This window comes from Vanacampus margaritifer, unplaced genomic scaffold, assembly GCF_051991255.1.
Source record: "Vanacampus margaritifer isolate UIUO_Vmar unplaced genomic scaffold, RoL_Vmar_1.0 HiC_scaffold_27, whole genome shotgun sequence".
NCBI classification, from domain to species: Eukaryota; Metazoa; Chordata; class Actinopteri; order Syngnathiformes; family Syngnathidae; genus Vanacampus; species Vanacampus margaritifer.
This window is the reverse complement of record NW_027520737.1, coordinates 540,610-547,330: the sequence shown is the minus strand read 5'-3', so window position 1 is coordinate 547,330 and position 6,721 is coordinate 540,610.

Here is a 6,721-nt window from a genome sequence, read left to right as displayed (position 1 = left end):
ACCGTAACCCTAATTTGAAACCCTAGTTTGAAACACTAACTCTAATGTAAAACCCTATTTTGAAACCGTAACCCTAATTTGAAACCCTAGTTTGAAACCCTAACCCAAATGTAAAACACTAGTTTGAAACCCTAACCCTAATTTGAAACCCTAGTTTGAAACCCTAACCCTAATGCAAAACCCTAGTTTGAATCCCTAACCCTAATGTAAAACCCTAGTTTGAAACCCTAACCCTAATGTTAAACCCTAGTTTGAAACCCTAACTCTAATTTGAAACCGTAGTTTGAAAACCTAACCCTAATATAAAACCCTAGTTTGAATCCCTAACCCTAATGCAAAACCCTAGTTTGAAACCCTAACTCTAATGTAAAACCCTAGTTTGTAACCCTAACCCTAATGTAAAACCCTAGTTTGAAACACTAACCCTAATGTAAAACACTAGTTTGAAACCGTAACGCTAATTTGAAACCCTAGTTTGAAACACTTACCCTAATGTAAAACCTTAGTTTGAAACCGTAACCCTAATTTGAAACCCTAGTTTGAAACCCTAACCCTAATTTGAAACCCTAGTTTGAAACCCTAACCCTAATGCAAAACCCTTGTTTGAAACCCTAACCCTAATGTAAAACCCTAGTTTGTAACCCTAAACCTAATGTAAAACCCTAGTTTGAAACCCTAACCCTAATGTAAAACCCTAGTTTGAAACCCTAACCCTAATGTTAAACCCTAGTTTGTAACCCTAACCCTAATATAAAAACCCTAGTTTGAAACCCTAACCCTAATTTTAAACCCTAGTTTGAAACATAACCCTAATTTGAAACCCTAGTTTGAAACCCTAACCCTAATGTAAAACACTAGTTTGAAACCCTAACCCTAATTTGAAACCCTAGTTTGAAACCCTAACCCTAATGCAAAACCCTAGTTTGAAACCCTAACCCTAATGTAAAACCCTAGTTTGTAACCCTAACCCTAATGTTAAACCCTAGTTTGAAACCCTAACCCTAACTCTAATTTGAAACCGTAGTTTGAAAACCTAACCCTAATATAAAACCCTAGTTTGAAACCCTAACCCTAACGTAAAACCCTAGTTTGAATCCCTAACCCTAATGCAAAACCCTAGTTTGAAACCCTAACCCTAATGTAAAACCCTAGATTGTAACCCTAACCCTAATGTAAAACCCTAGTTTGAATCCCTAACCTTAAAGTAAAACCCTAGTTTGAAACCGTAACCCTAATTTGAAACCCTAGTTTGAAACACTAACCCTAATGTAAAACCCTAGTTTGAAACCGTAACCCTAATTTGAAACCCTAGTTTGAAACCCTAACCCTAATGTAAAACACTAGTTTGAAACCCTAACCCTAATTTGAAACCCTAGTTTGAAACCCTAACCCTAATCTAAAACCCCTTCTTTGTAACCCTAACTCTAATGTAAAACCCTATTTTGAAACCCTAACACTAATGTAAAACCCTAGTTTGAAACCCTAAGCCTAATGTTAAACTCTAGTTTGAATCCCTAACCCTAATGTTAAACCCTAGTTTGAAACCCTAACCCTAATCTAAAACCCCTTCTTTGTAACCCTAACCCTAATTTGAAACCCTAGTTTGAAACCCTAACCCTAATGTTAAACCCTAGTTTGAAACCCTAACCCTAATTTGAAACCCTAGTTTGAAAATCTAACCCTAATATAAAACCCTAGTTTGAAACCCTAACCCTAATGTAAAACCCTAGTTTGAAGCATTAACCCTAATGTAAAACCCTTGTTTGAAACCCTAACCCTAATGTTAAACCCTAGTTTGAAACCCTAACCCTAACGTAAAACCCTAGTTTGAAGCCCTAACCCTAATGTAAAACCCTAGTTTGTAACCCTAACCCTAATTTGAAAACCGAGTTTGAAACCTTAACCCTAACGTAAAACCCTAGTTTGAATCCCTAACCCTAATGTAAAACGATAGTTTGAAACCGTAACCCTAATTTGACACCCTAGTTTGAAACACTAACCCTAATGTAAAACCCTAGTTTGAAACCCTAACCCTAATGTAAAACCCTAGATTGTAACCCTAACCCTAATGTAAAACCCTAGTTTGAAACCGTAACCCTAATTTGAAACCCTAGTTTGAAACACTAACCCTAATGTAAAACCCTAGTTTGAAACCGTAACCCTAATTTGAAACCCTAGTTTGAAACCCTAACCCTAATGTAAAACACTAGTTTGAAACCCTAACCCTAATTTGAAACCCTAGTTTGAAACCCTAACCCTAATCTAAAACCCCTTCTTTGTAACCCTAACCCTAATGTAAAACCCTATTTTGAAACCCTAACACTAATGTAAAACCCTAGTTTGAAACCCTAAGCCTAATGTTAAACTCTAGTTTGAATCCCTAACCCTAATGTTAAACCCTAGTTTGAAACCCTAACCCTAATCTAAAACCCCTTCTTTGTAACCCTAACCCTAATTTGAAACCCTAGTTTGAAACCCTAACCCTAATGTTAAACCCTAGTTTGAAACCCTAACCCTAATTTGAAACCCTAGTTTGAAAATCTAACCCTAATATAAAACCCTAGTTTGAAACCCTAACCCTAACGTAAAACCCTAGTTTGAATCCCTAACCCTAATGCAAAACCCTAGTTTGAAACTCTAACCCTAATGTAAAACCCTAGTTTGTAACCCTAACCCTAATGTAAAACCCTAGTTTGAAACCCTAACCCTAATGTAAAACACTAGTTTGAAACCGTAACGCTAATTTGAAACCCTAGTTTGAAACACTAACCCTAATGTAAAACCCTAGTTTGAAACCGTAACCCTAATTTGAAACCCTAGTTTGAAACCCTAACCCTAATGTAAAACACTAGTTTGAAACCCTAACCCTAATTTGAAACCCTAGTTTGAAACCCTAACCCTAATGCAAAACCCTAGTTTGAAACCCTAACCCTAATGTAAAACCCTAGTTTGAAGCCTTAACCCTAATGTAAAACCCTTGTTTGAAACCCTAACCCTAATGTTAAACCCTAGTTTGAAACCCTAACCCTAACGTAAAACCCTAGTTTGAAGCCCTAACCCTAATGTAAAACCCTAGTTTGTAACCCTAACCCTAATTTGAAAACCGAGTTTGAAACCTTAACCCTAACGTAAAACCCTAGTTTGAATCCCTAACCCTAATGTAAAACGATAGTTTGAAACCGTAACCCTAATTTGAAACCCTAGTTTGAAACACTAACTCTAATGTAAAACCCTATTTTGAAACCGTAACCCTAATTTGAAACCCTAGTTTGAAACCCTAACCCTAATGTAAAACACTAGTTTGAAACCCTAACCCTAATTTGAAACCCTAGTTTGAAACCCTAACCCTAATGCAAAACCCTAGTTTGAATCCCTAACCCTAATGTAAAACCCTAGTTTGAAACCCTAACCCTAATGTTAAACCCTAGTTTGAAACCCTAACTCTAATTTGAAACCGTAGTTTGAAAACCTAACCCTAATATAAAACCCTAGTTTGAATCCCTAACCCTAATGCAAAACCCTAGTTTGAAACCCTAACTCTAATGTAAAACCCTAGTTTGTAACCCTAACCCTAATGTAAAACCCTAGTTTGAAACACTAACCCTAATGTAAAACACTAGTTTGAAACCGTAACGCTAATTTGAAACCCTAGTTTGAAACACTTACCCTAATGTAAAACCCTAGTTTGAAACCGTAACCCTAATTTGAAACCCTAGTTTGAAACCCTAACCCTAATTTGAAACCCTAGTTTGAAACCCTAACCCTAATGCAAAACCCTTGTTTGAAACCCTAACCCTAATGTAAAACCCTAGTTTGTAACCCTAAACCTAATGTAAAACCCTAGTTTGAAACCCTAACCCTAATGTTAAACCCTAGTTTGTAACCCTAACCCTAATATAAAAACCCTAGTTTGAAACCCTAACCCTAATTTTAAACCCTAGTTTGAAACATAACCCTAATTTGAAACCCTAGTTTGAAACCCTAACCCTAATGTAAAACACTAGTTTGAAACCCTAACCCTAATTTGAAACCCTAGTTTGAAACCCTAACCCTAATGCAAAACCCTAGTTTGAAACCCTAACCCTAATGTAAAACCCTAGTTTGTAACCCTAACCCTAATGTTAAACCCTAGTTTGAAACCCTAACCCTAACCCTAATTTGAAACCGTAGTTTGAAAACCTAACCCTAATATAAAACCCTAGTTTGAAACCCTAACCCTAACGTAAAACCCTAGTTTGAATCCCTAACCCTAATGCAAAACCCTAGTTTGAAACCCTAACCCTAATGTAAAACCCTAGATTGTAACCCTAACCCTAATGTAAAACCCTAGTTTGAATCCCTAACCCTAAAGTAAAACCCTAGTTTGAAACCGTAACCCTAATTTGAAACCCTAGTTTGAAACACTAACCCTAATGTAAAACCCTAGTTTGAAACCGTAACACTAATTTGAAACCCTAGTTTGAAACCCTAACCCTAATGTAAAACACTAGTTTGAAACCCTAACCCTAATTTGAAACCCTAGTTTGAAACCCTAACCCTAATCTAAAACCCCTTCTTTGTAACCCTAACCCTAATGTAAAACCCTATTTTGAAACCCTAACACTAATGTAAAACCCTAGTTTGAAACCCTAAGCCTAATGTTAAACTCTAGTTTGAATCCCTAACCCTAATGTTAAACCCTAGTTTGAAACCCTAACCCTAATCTAAAAACCCTTCTTTGTAACCCTAACCCTAATTTGAAACCCTAGTTTGAAACCCGAACCCTAATGTTAAACCCTAGTTTGAAACCCTAACCCTAATTTGAAACCCTAGTTTGAAAATCTAACCCTAATATAAAACCCTAGTTTGAAACCCTAACCCTAATGTAAAACCCTAGTTTGAAGCATTAACCCTAATGTAAAACCCTTGTTTGAAACCCTAACCCTAATGTTAAACCCTAGTTTGAAACCCTAACCCTAACGTAAAACCCTAGTTTGAAGCCCTAACCCTAATGTAAAGCCCTAGTTTGTAACCCTAACCATAATTTGAAAACCGAGTTTGAAACCTTAACCCTAACGTAAAACCCTAGTTTGAATCCCTAACCCTAATGTAAAACGATAGTTTGAAACCGTAACCCTAATTTGAAACCCTAGTTTGAAACACTAACCCTAATGTAAAACCCTAGTTTGAAACCGTAACCCTAATTTGTAACCCTAGTTTGAAACCCTAACCCTAATGTAAAACACTAGTTTGAAACCCTAACCCTAATTTGAAACCCTAGTTTGAAACCCTAACCCTAATGCAAAACCCTAGTTTGAAACCCTAACCCTAATGTAAAACCCTAGTTTGAAGCATTAACCCTAATGTAAAACCCTTGTTTGAAACCCTAACCCTAATGTTAAACCCTAGTTTGAAACCCTAACGTAAAACCCTAGTTTGAAGCCCTAACCCTAATGTAAAACCCTAGTTTGTAACCCTAACCCTAATTTGAAAACCGAGTTTGAAACCTTAACCCTAACGTAAAACCCTAGTTTGAATCCCTAACCCTAATGTAAAACGATAGTTTGAAACCGTAACCCTAATTTGAAACCCTAGTTTGAAACACTAACTCTAATGTAAAACCCTATTTTGAAACCGTAACCCTAATTTGAAACCCTAGTTTGAAACCCTAACCCTAATGTAAAACACTAGTTTGAAACCCTAACCCTAATTTGAAACCCTAGTTTGAAACCCTAACCCTAATGCAAAACCCTAGTTTGAATCCCTAACCCTAATGTAAAACCCTAGTTTGAAACCCTAACCCTAATGTTAAACCCTAGTTTGAAACCCTAACTCTAATTTGAAACCGTAGTTTGAAAACCTAACCCTAATATAAAACCCTAGTTTGAATCCCTAACCCTAATGCAAAACCCTAGTTTGAAACCCTAACTCTAATGTAAAACCCTAGTTTGTAACCCTAACCCTAATGTAAAACCCTAGTTTGAAACACTAACCCTAATGTAAAACACTAGTTTGAAACCGTAACGCTAATTTGAAACCCTAGTTTGAAACACTTACCCTAATGTAAAACCCTAGTTTGAAACCGTAACCCTAATTTGAAACCCTAGTTTGAAACCCTAACCCTAATTTGAAACCCTAGTTTGAAACCCTAACCCTAATGCAAAACCCTTGTTTGAAACCCTAACCCTAATGTAAAACCCTAGTTTGTAACCCTAAACCTAATGTAAAACCCTAGTTTGAAACCCTAACCCTAATGTAAAACCCTAGTTTGAAACATAACCCTAATTTGAAACCCTAGTTTGAAACCCTAACCCTAATGTAAAACACTAGTTTGAAACCCTAACCCTAATTTGAAACCCTAGTTTGAAACCCTAACCCTAATGCAAAACCCTAGTTTGAAACCCTAACCCTAATGTAAAACCCTAGTTTGTAACCCTAACCCTAATGTTAAACCCTAGTTTGAAACCCTAACCCTAACCCTAATTTGAAACCGTAGTTTGAAAACCTAACCCTAATATAAAACCCTAGTTTGAAACCCTAACCCTAACGTAAAACCCTAGTTTGAATCCCTAACCCTAATGCAAAACCCTAGTTTGAAACCCTAACCCTAATGTAAAACCCTAGATTGTAACCCTAACCCTAATGTAAAACCCTAGTTTGAATCCCTAACCCTAATGTAAAACCCTAGTTTAAAACCGTAACCCTAATTTGAAACCCTAGTTTGAAACACTAACCCTAATGT